The sequence below is a fragment of the Gorilla gorilla genome, chromosome 4 (genome assembly GCF_029281585.2).
Source record: "Gorilla gorilla gorilla isolate KB3781 chromosome 4, NHGRI_mGorGor1-v2.1_pri, whole genome shotgun sequence".
NCBI lineage: Eukaryota > Metazoa > Chordata > Mammalia > Primates > Hominidae > Gorilla > Gorilla gorilla.
In genome coordinates this window covers 106463943-106479988 of record NC_073228.2, presented here as the reverse complement: position 1 = coordinate 106479988, position 16046 = coordinate 106463943, and the positions used below count along the sequence as shown (strand labels likewise).

The 16046-nt window shown below is 38.2% G+C and overlaps 1 long non-coding RNA gene across 1 annotated transcript in view; it reads right to left on the bottom strand.

Moving 5' to 3' along the window:
- Positions 1–1668, bottom strand: part of LOC109026821 (uncharacterized) — a 60024-nt gene extending 58356 nt beyond the window's left edge. The window contains exon 1 of the long non-coding RNA XR_010133914.1: positions 1537–1668. This is a non-coding gene — a long non-coding RNA (uncharacterized lncRNA). The remainder of the gene's footprint in view (positions 1–1536) is intronic.
- Positions 1669–16046: the final 14378 nt, after the last annotated feature.

Below are 16046 nucleotides of genomic sequence, written 5' to 3'. Positions count from 1 at the left end.
GAGATGAACAAGGGTTAACACGCAGATTAGCAGCATTATGGAAGTGGTAGATATTGACTTGCACTTTGAGAAAGGAAAATGGGAGAACGGAGAGGACTGATATCAAAAGAAGCTAAAAAGGGCTTTAAGTTCTAAGTTTATCATTTATCTCCTGTCCTAAAACGTCCTTTTTCTACTATGTTCACTGTCAAACTCCTTATTTATAAGTTAATTTCATCCTTGTCCCTAGGAACTCCTCCCTGACCCTCCCAAATGGAGCTGATCACTGTCTCCCTTAGTGGCTTCTAGCCTGGAATAATACACATTTACATTATTGAAATATCTCATCAACAATAGAGTAATTGGTGTCATTTTTGAAGTAAGACAGACTTCGGTTCCAATCTCATTTTGCTGCTACTGGGCTCTTTGACCTTGGGCAAATCCTTTATACTCTTGAGCCTGAGTACCTTCATCTGTTGGTTGTGAATGATAATAACGACATAGGGTTATTATGAGCACTAAATAAGGAATAGTGTCTAAATGAGTCTTGCATGTAGTAAATAAGTGACTTCAAAAACAACATCCATTGTTAATTTTTATGAATCCGTTACCTTTGTTAGATGGTGTGGAGCTCTCATGCTCTTTTTAGATACTAGCACCTAGCACAGGGGCCAGGTACCTAGAGGGTACCTGATAAATATTTGAACAAATATGAGTATTCAAGATGGAAAAAGGCATTTTAGGACATGGCAGGAGCAAAGATAGAGAAATAGAGATAATCTGTGTGCGGGAATAGTTGCAAGGGGTGAGACTAGGAAGGGAGAGGTAATGAGATAATTCTTCTGATCTGATCAGAGGAAAGATTTGTGTAGGGGAATAAATTATGCTGGCTGGATTGATGGGGTCCAGGTGGAAAATGACGAGGCCCAGAGTGTGGATTTGTTGTAGGTAAGAGGGGGAATTTCCTGAGGAAGAAAGACACAATGAAAATGATGAATAAATTGCTTAGGACTTTTGTGGTCCAATAAACAAGTTATTTTTAGAATAATAGATAAATTACTACCATTATTTATAACTTTAATTTGTTACATTTTTACTTTATTATAAGAGGAACATGTCAATATTTTTCTCTTGATGCCAAGTTTTAAAAGAAAAGCAAAGTAGGTATGGCTGTGTGGTAAGGACTCCTATAAATCAGTGAAGATCCGGCCTTCTGAAGAAATTAAAGGGTGTCTTAAATATAATGATTAATGTCTTTAAAATACCCATCAATCTTAGAGGAATGAACAAACCACTATTAGAACCATATGTCGCCCTCATTCTTTGTGTGGAACTTCCATGGAAGTCACTAGGAGTTCAGTGGAATGATGAAGAGAAGCATATGGCACTAGATCTGAACTAAATTAATAACAGTATGAAAACACAGTTAAATAGTGATAATCCCCCTTGTTATCCAGCTTTTTTCTTTTTCAGACAACTCTTGGTGTCTAGTTAAGCACCAGAAAGACACTTGTTAGTGGGGAGAGCTGATGTGTGAGGAGAAACCATGTGGCATACCTTTTGAAACAAGCTGAAGAGGCAGTGATTTGGGGCTTCCGTGCTCAGGACTGCCGTGGAGTCATTTGGAGATCAAAAAAGAGCCTAAACCTGATTATGCTTTAGGCATTCCATCTGGCTCTGACCCACACTGTTGCCATAGCCACCCATCTCCTAGCAACAATGAGCAGGGTTTTCAGGGCTCTAAAGTGACAAAGCATGTGAGCAAATAATATAAACGTAATCACAATCAGCTAATAATCCAAGAGGTTATTCATAGTTAAAGTTCACTGTGAAGAGCTACAAGAATCTGTGGTTTCATGATTGTATCTTTTTCTGTGATGGGTTTTGATAAGAAAATGCCTTGGCTTAAATTGAGGCGGCCTGACAGCTTGTTATTGAACATAAAGACTACAAATATCATTATAGGGAAGATAATAAAAGTTGAACTTCATTTTAAATCATCTAGAAAACATAATCATTATCTTGAATAACCTGACCATCATCATCTAGAACTCTGGGTAGAATGGACTCGGGGTGGAAAAAAACTGGCCTTGAATCTGAGAAGAAGAAATATTCCATCCTAACACATTCAGGCTCAAACAATCCATTAGCAGTCTTTGCGATGAGCAATGAGTCTCAATTGAGGTCACTAATCAGAAGCAGTAAGAAGCTGAAAGAAAGATAAAAGGAAAAGGTTATATGCATCATGCTAGTCCTTGAAGCAAAGCAAAAAACAATGTGGCCGTTTTTAGAGGATCTTTATTTGTTTATTTCAAAATGTTTGTACCACATTTCAAATTATCTTTATTTAAATATTCTGCCCAGAGATATCCGTTGAGATACCAGCCTCATTTTTTAAAATGTCATGGCCTTTGAATCCTCATAAACCTTCATTTTTATGCTGACCCATATGCATACAATGAAAACTCAGAAGAGCTTAGACATCCATAGAGATGTTAGTAATGAAGAAATCCATACCAGTTTTCGTTTTAAAATGCCATTTTGTGCATTATTTACTAGTTCCATCAGCCATAGCCCGTGACCCACCTCTCCTTTAAAAATAGGAGTTTATGTCATGGTTTGAATACTGCATTCCTGATTTTGTATCAGAGCCTGTGCATTTGGTAAATGTCAATGAAAGATGCACGCAGTGGGAAGTAGATTCAGGATTGTCACTGAGAGATTGTACTGGAGGGGAAGTAGAGCATTGAAACAATGTTGTCTCCAAGAGGAAATAAATAATCCTCACACTTAGGGAGGGCATTGTAATATGTTTACACATTACATGGAGAGCCGGGTTTAACAGTGCTAACTGTTTTGTGAAAGGAAAATCCTCCTGAAATTAAATAATCAAAGAAGATAGGTGAGTGCTGATTTTGTGAAATAAACAGTGATTGAGGGAAGAAGAAAAATCAGCAGGACTCAGCGTGAAGCAAATTAATTCATGTTGAAGATTTACTCTCCTGAAGAAATTAAATTGCCTACTTCCTAATCAGTATAGTTCTTGGCATGCTGTTGCTTTCTCTTTCTTCCTACATTTGTTTCATGTTAGAGCCCCTTAATTTTTCACTCTACTATTTTTAAAGTTACAGTTTGAAGCTCCAGTTCTTTGTGTGGTTCTGTGAAGTTTTGCACTCAATCAGTTCATTTACTGCTTATTTGTTTTAGAAAGTCAAAGTTTTTCTAATCATCTTACTTGTCTATTTCGCTTGCTTCTGCTTCAGAGGAGCATATAAGGCAACTCCATTACTGCATCTCTTCTACATGATACGCATCCAATGGCTCGAGGGATAAGCGTGTTTTCATTATACTAATTTGGAATGATTGAAGGAAAACCATATCTTAGTGTCCATGCACGGTGTATGGCTGCTCAAAGTAAACACAGATCGTTTGGTTCTTTCCCTGTTCTCACCCGTGTAGCAAGAAGGGAAAAAAAGCACAAACTGTTGTTCCTCCAGTTAGTTCTGCACACAAAGATGTCAACACACATTAAAACTGAAACCACATTTGAGAAGATACATAGAACTTTGCAAACGCCACTGCTGTTTGTAGAGCTCTGAGCTGGAGAGGGTATCATATGTTTTTCAATCTGTTTTTTACTCTTCTGCTGTCTTAAAATAAACTATGCAATTCTTGTTCTTGGCCTTAGAACATGAGTTATGCTATCAGTCTGTTGTGATTCATTTGCTAAAATATTCCAGTGATGAATGTCTCTTACTTCGTATAATGAATGTTGTGGTGTCACTTTTGCCTGATGGAAGACATTGTGCCTTTTGGAGGGCTGAGAAGTAGGGAAGGGCAGCTATGTGACACAAGCACTGGATGATAATGAAAGCTTGTAAGATCTCACATCAATCCTGTCTCCCTTAAAGGCACAGTTGGCTGGTAGGAAAATTCCATTAGCACCACCTGTACACCAAGTTTGATATCAAATGGTGAGGCCAGATTTCCAAGAGTAAGGTATTGGAACATGGCCATGCCTGAGAGATGAAGCCAGTATTACACTTTGCTCTATGACTTGTGTAGGTGAAGGTAATCTTTTTGGTGATTAACCTGTCCAGGCAGTCCTCTTCTGTCTCACATATCTGGATTGGACTGGTTTGCAGAAAGGAACAAGTGTAGTGTTAATACCTTTGGGGCATTAATCATAGCTTCCTATAACCATTAGAAGAAAAAAGGGCTATGCTGAATATCTAAACAGCTGAGTTACTGCCAAATATTCAAATTACTAAAGGCAAGGGAGAGACTCTCTTTGGCTCTTAATGAAAATTAAGTCTGTTGTTACTACTGTGGTTTGAAGGTGTTTTAATGTGGTAAAAAAATCACTCTCCTGGTATGGGATCATTGATGGCAGCCATCCCTTGAAGAATAAGTGAAACAGGTGATGAAATAAAAAATTAAAAGCAGAAAGGACTTGATTGGTCATCGATATTTGAAATGTCAAGTTCTTCTATCCTTAAAATAATCTGACATTGGAAATACAGCTTGAAATAAGATAAAATAGAATAAAGGTCTCCAAATAAGAGATGAAAATTGTCTAGGACTAGGTGTAAGGCTGTTGAGGTAATTATGTCCAGCATCCATGACACACAACTGTTAATGAAACCATGCCCAAATATTGGCTAGAACAAAAGGTAAAAGTTAGAATAAGCCTCAACAATGAATTTAGATAAAGTTAGTAGCTATTACAAGTAAACTCTTACATTTCAGGGCTTAACACAATAGAAATTTACTTTTCCTCCTTGTAACAATCCACTGCAGGTATTTCAGGTAGGCATGAGTTTTTCCTCTACGTAATGGTTCAGAGAGCAAGGCTCCTTCCACGGGGTGACTCTACCATCAGTAAGAGGTCAGTAAGGACCTCAGAGTTTTCTGATTCAGCTAGTGAAAGGAGGTAAAAGATCATGGAGAAGGTGTACCTTATGCCAGCTGTCCCAGAAGTCATACTTACCACTACTGTTGATATTACATTGACAAGAAGTAAACATACAGCCTCACTGAGATGCAAAAGGGGATGGGAAATATTGCCCAGCAATAATACAATTCTCTGCCAGGGGAAGCTTAAATGTTGGTGGATAGCCAATTGGCAAATGTGTTTCAGGATAGTTAGTCAGGAAAGAAGGCAAAGAGACATGAGCAAATTAGTTAATTCTATAAATCAGAACCATAGTCTTTCGAGAAGAAAGATGATTGTAAGATTAGAATATGGCCATATAATATAGATCTTGGGGAAGAACACTTTGGGTCTCAGATGGAATGGAAAAGTGTTTTATTACAAATTGTGAAGAACAAGGGCAAGGACAATATATGCTAGTTATATAGGCAGAAAAAATAAATTATCTTAGAGGAAAATAAAGTGAGTCAGATTTCTAGAAAAGACTAGGGATTCCATGAGAATTTCCAGCAATGCCAATACAACATTTTGTAAAGCAAAAGCTGACTAGCTGAGTAAAACATTACCAGAAAGGTTTTGAGGTCAGAGGTTAGGGGAATGCATACATTTATAAAAAGAAGGGCCAGATTGACTGGAGAGGTGGGAGGAGCCACTCAAGGTGTTAGGACAGCAGCTATTTGCAATCCACTAAGATTGTTTCTATAGTTAATCAACTGCATGATCATAATGGTTCATACTAGCTGAATATCACCCATATTCTATCCTAACGGAAGAGAGAATCAGATTCACAAAACTAAATGACTGGCCAAAGGGAGGAGCAATTTTGAGTACAATATTGTAATTGGTTCAATGTGTCTGAATATAAGATGGGGACGTTTGGGGTAAACAGAGAGAAGTTATAAATAAAAACAGAAGGAAATATATTACTAAAACTCCCCAAGATATTGAAGAAGAAGAATCATAACTTTGATACATCCTTTATAGAAGGCAAAACCAAAAGGAGGCCATTTAGCCCCAATTTTGTTTTGATATATCTTGGAAGCATCATTTTAGGTTCCAGTAGGAGGTTGTTTTTGGAGTTGGTTTCATTCAACGGCAGATCCAGGTTTTGTGTGGCCTAAAACTTAATTTGGCAGGACCCTTTAAAAGAAAAAGAATATAACATTACAAGTAGAAAATTAAATCTGAAAACAAATATTTATTTAGAATGATAAAAGAAATTACAACAAACTACAATAAAAAACAGCTAATGAATATCACAAGTATTTTCTTTTCGTTTATGTTTTTGACTTCTATCAGGTTACTTTATTTCTGATGGATTTGAATTTTGGAATTCTCAATAATTTTGAGAAAAAAATAAAAGTAATTTGAAGCTAAAAAATACAAAAGAGGGGAAAAACGTATTTTAGAATTGTTCATTACATACAACGTAATGGGCTACATAAGTACATAACACTGAAACGGGAAAAGTTCCCTTATCCTCCTCACAGAGTGTGCGATGGGGGTGTGGCTTGCTTCTTTGGTGCCCCGCTGCTCAAACTTCTAGCGGGGCATGTGCAGAAGAGCAGGTCGTGGGGATCTGACCCTACAGCAGTGTCTGGGGTTGAGTGTTTACAGCTCCTGAGGCCCCAGTGGGTGTGTGTTACAGTGTGCTTTTTCAGTTTAGCTGTCTGTAGGTGGCTTGTGTTTGTCAGCTCAATTAGACCCTCTGCCTTATCACAAGGACAGAGGGCTTTACATATCCTGGGTTCTTGCCTTAGTGTACTGGAAAAATCAGATCACACATGGGCTTGGAGAGTGAGTACAAGGGTTTTTATTGAGTGGTAGTAGCTCTTGGCGAGGTGGATGGGGAGGCCAGAAGCGGGATGGAGTGGGAAGGTGGCTTTCCCCTGGAGTCAGGCCACCCAGCAGCCACGTTCTCCTCTGACCATCCCGAGCCAAATTCTGCATCATTCCGCTGGTCAGTGGCCTCCTGGCATCTGCCGGTGCCTGTCAGTGTGCTCTTTCGCTGGTGTGTTCCTCTCGATGTCCAGCTGCTTGTGTCTCTGCCTGCTAGGGTCTCAGGGGTTTTATAGGCACAGAATGGGGACGTGGCAGGCCAGGGTGGTCTTGGAAAATGCAACATTTGAGCACGAAAACAGAAATGCCTGTCCTCACCTAAGTCCGTGGGTACAGGCCCGGGGGTGGAGTCCTAGCCAAGGACCCGCCCTTCTCTACCCAGCACTTCCCTGCCCCCCTCCCATATCAACATGTATTGAACAAATTGTGTGTAGGAAATCGGTCATAGAAACACTTGTCTCTTCAGGGTGTTTTTGTTGTATTAGTAGCAGTTTTTCTTGTCATTTCATCTGGAGCCTCTGGTTTTCATCAGGACAGTGCATCGTGTAAGATTTGACCTAACACATTGGAATTTATAAAAACATATTACTTCACATACAGTTATATGTATTTTTTGTAGTACTGCTTCAAGTTTGCACCTTAAAAATACAGAGATTTTCATGAATTCTTTTTTGCCCTAGTCCATAAAAATGTTCATTTATAATTGTATATGCTGTATTATTGAGTATGTTTATGACAGAACACTTCAGCTTTGATTAGTCATTGATGAGAAGTAGTTCTTCTTATTACAATTCTACATGTCTGATAATTAGAAATTTTTCCATTGACTAGTTTCTAGCTCTGAATTTTCAAACCTAATTTCTCCACTACTCTTATACTTAAACCAAAATAAAACCTTTGGATTTGTACTTTCCTGCAGATGAACCGTCATTCTATCATTCCTGGCAGCCATTCCTGCACCAGGATCATTAGCAATGCACAAACATATGTATATACAGAAGTCTCTGGAAGCCACAGTAAACCCATGTTAAGTGAATTTACATCTCAACTTTCCCTCAGCTGGATCTCAAAATGCCCATAGCTGCTTCCGTATCACCAAATACATAGGAAAGTATGATGGAGAGGAAGTTGGAGTGGAAAGGGATGATAGTCTTAATTGTTTGCAGTTAAAATAAATTAATTTGAAAATTTGCAAATCATCGTATGAACATCTCCCTGAGACCTCCCAGGGTCACGAAAGTAAAGGGCCCTGAAGATTAAGCTTCACAAAAATCTTCCTATTTTTCCACAGCAGGAATAACTTAGACTGCTAGGCTCTTGATGGAGTAGCCCAAGTTTACTGTTGTATCTGGAACATCCCAATTTTCTCAGGTCACGAGAAATGTGAACAGCTGGAGGTGAACAAATCCTTTTATAGTTATAGCTAAAATGGGATAAAATGGCCCATCCAAAGCTCAGTTCCTGACACTGCACAAAACTCTCCTTTGGGAAACAGTGGGGCATATTGGGAAGCAGATTAGAACAGCAAGAAACTAAACAGGGGAGGCAGAATCCTGGAACCACTACTTTGTTGCTGTATAACCTTGGACCTCAGTTCCTTATCTGTAAAATAAGATGATAACACCACTGACATCATAGGGTTGATGTGAGAATTTTAAAAAAGGCTGCGTGTTAAGTGTTTAACATTGCCACTGGCACATGCTAGGCATTCCATAAGTATTAATTAAATATAAATAGAAGGAAAGAGTTCAGGACAATGTTCTGTTCACATTGCCACATTAATTGTGTAATAACCAGCCAATGTTGTGACTGAATTTTTCAACATTTGACGAAAGTACTCCTTTAATGAAAGTAATTCTGGGTCATAAAGATAAAAATTTGTGTTATGCTCAATAATAGTATCTTATCACCAAAACCTTGCACAATTGTATTGCCCATGCCTTGTTATCAAAGGCTACCAGCGGTGATAGGGTGAGTGTGCTGATATGAAATTATGTTGCTGCTATGAACAAGACTAGAATAATTTTCTAACCTTAAATCTTGGTCAAATTTGCATCGCAAATGAATTTAGCATTCAGTTGCATCACAGAGACCTGCTTCCTTTTAACACCTGCTGGTCCCTATGTGGGGGACAGCACCACTTTGAGGCTTTTAGCTTCCTAACTCAGACACCGCATTTAAGCAAAACCTGGAGAAGAAGCAAATGACTGAAAAGAAAAACAAAGTTGGCCAAAGCAATAGCATTTACAAATGATGTAAAAGCAGAGCAAAAAATATATGAAAAAAACCCTCCTCTAATCACACTTAAAAATTTCCACAAAATTGAAAACCTTCTTAGTATTCTTTTAATTCATGTAACATATACCATGCTGAGGGTGTAATTTTTAAGAGGTTTTAAAATCTATCAGTCTCTCTATGTATCCATCCAGAAAATGGGATCATGTCACATTAAGATTATGAGGGTATCTAGGTGGGAATGTGCCACTGCAGAGTGTTTGATGTTAAAAGTCAGCAGTATTTGAGCTAAGCTCACATTTGGGAGTTGTTACACAGTTAATCTGTAACTGTGCTGTATGATCATAGAGTTCCCATGACAGCTATTGCATTAGGAGAGGGGCAGTCCTTATATAGCTACTGCTTGCCCTACCGTCTTTGTCCCCATCCACATATTATTTATTTTACAGCATAAGAATCCTTGTAGACGCAACCTAAAATGTGAGGGTGGCAATGCTCAATTTTGTTTTTAAATCTTTATGATTATTTCAAATAGCTTTTCAGAGAACAGTGGTGAAACAATTGTGTTAAAATTTCTTGCTCTTCTCGTTACCCTAAAAGCTGCCTCTGTAGTAGGATCATGAAGCATGGGCAGATTTAGGAAGATTTTACAAATAGCTGTCCAGAGATCAGGAAATTGATAGGCAAGAGCAATGTCTTCCTCTTTAGACCTCGTAACTATTTTTCATGCTTTATTTATTTTTGTAGTTCTTTTTTTTTTTTTAGACAAAGTCACTCCCATTGCCCAGGCTGGAGTGCAGTGGCACTATCTCTGCTTGTTGCAGTCTTGACTTCCTGGGCTCAGATGATTCTCCCACCTCAGCCTCCTGAGTAGCTGGAACCACAGACATAGGCCACCATGCCTGGCTAATTTTTTGTATTTAGTAGAGACTGGGTTTTGCCATGTTGTCCAGGGTGGTCTTGATCTCCTGGGCTCAAGCAATTTGCCTGCCTTGGCCTCTAAAGTGCTGAGATTACAGGCATGAGCCACCATGCCTGCCTATTTCTCATGCTTTAGACTGCAAAATAATCATCCAAATACTCAATGGAAATTTTGAAAGCATATCATGATTTTTAAAAGTTTTGCATTTGTTGAAGACCTTTTTCTAATAAGATCCAATCATAGAAGAGACATTAATTAAACTATGGTTAAGAGATAGATAAGGCAGGAACTACCTGGAAGGATTTATGTGTAAAGTAATAGAAAACTAAAGTTTTCTTCACATAAATCTTTCTATAGTTCTAAAACTAAAGTTTAGATGCAAGATATTGCAGAATTATGCATTTAAGGAACTTATAAATGTATAAATTGTGGAATGGCTATTAAAGACAAAATGGCTATTAATACTAAATACAAAAAATTAACCAGGCATGGTGGTGCACGCCCATGGTCCCAGCTACTCAGGAGGCTGAGGTGGGAGAATCATCTGAGTCCGTGAAGTTGAGACTGCAGTGAGTGGAGATTGTGCCACTGCACTCCAGCCTGGGCTATGAGAGTGAGACCCTGTCTCAAAAAACAAAAAATTAAAGTTATTTTACATATAATTATAAAATGTAAATTATTAAATAAATTGGTAATTTATAAATTATGGGAATTATGAATTAGGAAGTTAAGAAAAAGTGCTCTTAGAAACTTTTCCAACTCATCCCTCTTTTACAGATGAAGAAATTATGCTTTATTTAGGAAATGCTTCACTAATTAACAAACTAATTCAATAAACTTTATGCTAAGTTTGTTTTAAACCAGTTCTGCTCTGTCCCCTAGCATTGTTGAGGAAAATACACTGGTTTTGCTCAACGCAAAGCTAAGTGTGGAATATTTGCTCTCAAATCTGTAAAAGTGGAGCAGCAGAGAGAAGAGTAAACCAGAGCTCTGTCTACTGTTTCTATGTGTGTTTTCTATTATGGAGATATAATTCAAAGTGGTATTGACACACTCTAACCTTTACAGTGAGCTCTAGGTTCCAGTCTCCACTCTTTCATATCTTCTCCACCAGGTTCCCTCACCTCAGTCTCCACCAGCTCCAAGGAGTATGAATTCTAAAGTGAGTCAAGCAAGGCATTTATTGGGAGGAAGAGAGAAGACATTAAACACTGTCTCTTCTGCAGGTCTCCCTTTTGTTCAAGTTTCTGAGTATCTCTTTTGACTCTTTTCTCCCTCTTCCTTCCCACAAGGTACAGTCAGATGGTGCAACACTGTCCTGGCTTGGGACCTTCCCTCTCTTGCAGTGGGAAACTTATTAGAACCCAGGTAATACAGCTTGGACCTGACTGTGTACCTGGAGGGCCAATAAGAAGCCTCAGAACTGCACTGGGTCCCCCAAGATAGAAGATAACCCAATGGTTTGGGGCTGTAGTCTTAGCTGGTAATTAAGAATTCATTTACTTGAAGTGTTTTTTTGTGCACAGGGTTCCAGGCCATCCATGGTAGCAGGTCTTGGATACTGGGATTCAGGCTATTTGTCTTTACTAGAGACACAATGAACCCAAGGCAGGCAGGTTGTTTTATCTTTGGCATCCCAGCCTCCTCTTTTTGTGGCTGATATCCAGTTTGGTGACCAGTAATCTCAGGGTCTTTTCTTCATCTTAGGTCATTAAGACCAACTAATAGGTGAGAATGTGGTAATTCATGAACTCTGAGTTATAACTGATAAGGAAGACTATTTATTTCCTGTTTACTGGTTTTTATAGTAGGTCATGGCTTAAAACCTCTGATTATTCTGAAATATACATGCAATACACAAAATAACAAATTTTAGATTTTTAGGTATCTGCAACTACATTGTAGGAGAAATCTCGAAAGCTTCACCTCACTTTGCAGAAGACTCCTAGCCATGGATGAGGCTGGCTTCATCCAGGAGGAGTTAGGGGAAGATGCCAGAGAATGTGAATTGCTTTGTTGCTCAGTGCCCTGGGCAGCATCTTGTGTAGGTGAGTTTCCTAAATTCTGTATAAAGTGAGGACGATGGAGAGTCTACCTACTGCCTTCATCAGGCATTCCATGCTGGCTGCAAGCAACGTTATTCAGTAAAAATCTCACCACTGTTAAAGCAAACTAAATGTGGCCTGAGAAGGACTCCATACTTCTATATTTGAGTCCTTGTGGATGAACTGTAACCTAGCTTAACAGTCAGACAAAATTGGAAACCTAACTTAGTAGTATGCACCTGTAACAATAGCTGAATGTTAGCCAATCCCAGCAGCCATACTTCAACCACTCATAGACTGCTGAATGTTCAAACTGCCTGCAAAATAAGGCAAATGCCGAGTTGTAACCAATCTCACTGTTTCTGTACTTCACTTCTGATTCCTGCACATCACTTTACCTTTTTTGTCTATAAGTTTTTTCTGAGCACAAGGCACCCTTGGAGTCTCTGTGAATCTGCTGTGATTCTGGGGGCTGCCCAATTTACTAATGGTTCATTGCTCAATTAAACTCCCTTAAATTTAATTCAGCTGAAGTTTTTCTTTTGTCACCACTTACCAGTGACTTTGTAATAAAAAAAAAACACCTTGTAGAAGCTGGAAACAAATGCTTTGCCTTCTTCCTTGTGGTTATTTGTTACCAACCTGCAGAGGTATATTCATATTGCAGAAATCACGTGTAGCTGTGAATACACTGTGGTCTTATTCTTTGGGTCCAGCAGAAAATTCCTGGTCTTTCAGGATATGTAGGCTGTATTGGAACTCTTCGTTCTCTCTGTAAAATAACCTTTTTGAGAGTAACTCTGCAGTATTAGTTATTAAACTAAGAATGATTCCATTAAGAACGTTGTAGAAAATGTTGCAATCTGTCTAGAATCATGACTTAATTTTCTGGCAGTGGATGAGGGCAGCCTGGTCACAACATCTGTTACCCTTTTGATTGCCAGGGTTGATTCAACCAATTTTTTAGTTTGTTTAACTCTTAAATGTATCTGGTCTGGAATTAGTTTAAGGTGTGGGTGTCATGGTGATCAGTGAAAGTAAAATTAACTTTTCATATACAATGTCTCTTTGGAGGCAGACCTTTATTTGGAGAAGAACATAAATAACTTAAAGCCAGATATGGAAAGTCTCTGTTTGTTCATTTTTAAATTAGCCATATCCCTTCTCTACATTGCAAGGTTGGGTAATGTTTTCTCATTAACTCTGTATCTGCTTGCAGAGCTTGTCAGTCAATTTCATGTAGTTGTCAGCTCACAGGCAGGGCTCCCTGCCAGCCACAACAGAGTCCCATTTACCCTCAATGCAGCAGACCTATGGTACTCCACTGCAGGTACTCTGGGAACTGACAGTGGACTGACAGCAAATGTCTGGCATGGTAGAAGTAGAGTGGGCACTTACAGAGTCTGGGCTTGAGAGGGAAAAGATGGTTTAGAAGAAAAAAAAAAAAGGCCCAAACACCTCAAGAGGGATTTTTCAAGTGAGCCTTACAGCAGTTTCATTGTTGCTTGCATCATCAATTAATTCACTAAATAAATATTTTTCATGTGGCTCCTATGTGTTAGCATATTGGGAAGTGTCATGTTTGAAAACTCACCCTTTTTTGGCTTCATTTTAAATTAAGAGCCCAACTTTTCTATAATGCTGTTTGTCTATGATTAAAATGTATAACCCATCTTCAAAACATTCATGGGTTTAAGTCTGGGATTCCGCTTGAAGTATTAACTTTCCACCTATGTTTCCACTCTCTCTTAGTCTCGATTTTCTTCTTCCAACTGACATATGGACGATTGTGAATCTCAACTCCAAATTCTCATTACTTGCAATAAGCTGGAGATAAATTCAGTGAGTGGAGGAGAGGTCTTTAAAAATTATGATGATGATAGATAAGGGAGAAAAGTCAAATGATTTAAGTTTGTATTTAACACAGCTGGAAACACTTGGAAATCATTAGGGGAGGTTTCTACTCCCAGCTTTGCTTCTAGGTAAGAAAGGGGACATGCCTTGGGTACTGGTGAGGTAATTGCTCTGGAAGATCAGAGTATTCTCTGATATGATACGCTTCAGTAAGCTGAAATTGTAAAGAAAACTGTAACAGGGAACCAAGTGCTTGGCACCTGGAAACAGATGATCATATTGACTTGAAGAATGCATAAATCAAGAAAGAAAGGGATAATTGAAGGTTTCTGAACTTATTCTTACTGGCCCCAACATCCCCCCAATTGTTTGAGCTTGCTTCTAGTCATCTCTAGGCTTCCTTGCTCCTTCATGAATTCTGGTATCACTATTTGCCTGAAAGTAGCACATGATAGCTTGTCTAAGTGTAGCCATGAAGTGCTGAAAACACATTTCAATTAGACATTTGTTTTGCTGCAGGTCTTTTGATGGGCTTTGAAATTTTAAGTCACTACACAGGTGTTACTGGGTTAATGTGTGTAGAGATGTGAGGTTCCTTGAGACTTTGGCAAGATACCCTAACTACTGTTGGCCTTCAGCCTCATCTGAAAATGAATTTAATTGAATGAGTGAGGAAGTCTCAAATCAAAAGCCATCAGCATTTGAGTGAAATTGGCCTAAAATAATAATGGGGAATGGTGGGGATTGGGGTAAGCCGGAGCAACACATTTCAAACTATCTATGTTATCATAGGTTAATTTTTAAAAATTCCAATTGGCGTGAACTGATACTTTTGTGAAATATAATAAAAATGAATTATCAAGAAAAATAAAATAAAAAACCAAAGACATAAGAAATATGACTCAATTTCTTACATTTGGATTCAACAGACATGTGATTACATTGCTAAATTGCTACAAAAGCTTCTAAAAGCTTATGCTCAATTTTCAGAGTTATCTTGTGGACCAATAAACTGTTCATGGAACTGACACAAGTGGGTGGATGAAATTTAGAAAGAGCTGAGGACATTAAAATGTGGAAGTTTTAAAAAAAATATGTGCAGATGAGATAAAACCTACCTTGTGGCAAAATCTGACCTGTAGCCTCCAGTTGTGACCTCTAGATTAGGGAATGACTGGGGAATTTTCAGTTTCTTAATTTTATCAATTTTTCTTGAATTATGTAAGCACGGTCTAAGTCACTTAGTGTTTAATTTCACTTATGACTTACATTCAACCCCTCATGCCACTCCAGACTAATCCCATATTTTTAATAATTCCTTTAATTTTTCATGCAAACATTTCCATCTCATAAAAATCTGAAAATGCAGTGACATAGTTTTCTAACTTACTGGCATTTACTTATTTAGGCACTCACATATATGAAACATTTCTACAACAAATCTCTTTAAATGCAATCTTCTCTACTTCTTAAGTTCAATACAGTGAATAACATTTATTGGATGATTTTTAGGTCATTGTTTTGAACATCATCTGGTAATGTCCTCAGGGGCTATTATGTAGGGCTGGTGGGCAGTTGTCTTTCCAGAAAATAGCCTCAGACTGCTCCTTTTATGTCAATCAAAGATTTCAGATTTTTGTCTTGGAGGCACTAAGGAGCCATTGAAAAATTTTAAGCAAGACCATGAGAGAATCAGATTTACATTTTAGAAAAAGATCTTTCTGGCAGCTGTTGGGAACATAGGCTTTTAAGCAGGTGAGACAACAGACCAGCTAATGTAAGAAATAAAACATTAAGGTCCTTTGACCACACGTATGTGGTGAAAAATAACAGAGAAAAGAAAAGAATTGAAAAATTTCATTTATAAAAACCTGCAGCCATTTAGTAATTGTTCATTTATATTTACTATATTCAACTTGAAAAGTCAAGTTAGAAAATTTACTTGTGCTACAGTACTTTCAGGTTTTAAAAGATGGAGACATTTATCTGAGAAATTAAACACATTTTTGTAAAGCACAGAATGAATTCAGACTGGCATTAGGAGTAGAACCTTGGACTCTGTTGCAATAAACCAGGCAAAATATTATCAGAAGTTAAAAGGCACTGGTAATGGAGGAGGAGAGGAGACAATGGATTTGGAGGTTCAAGAACTGTTAAGGAGGTAGAATCAATAAGATTCGATTTTCATTTGGATATGAGGGTAGAGGAGAAGGAATTGTCAAGGATATCTCTTAGCTTG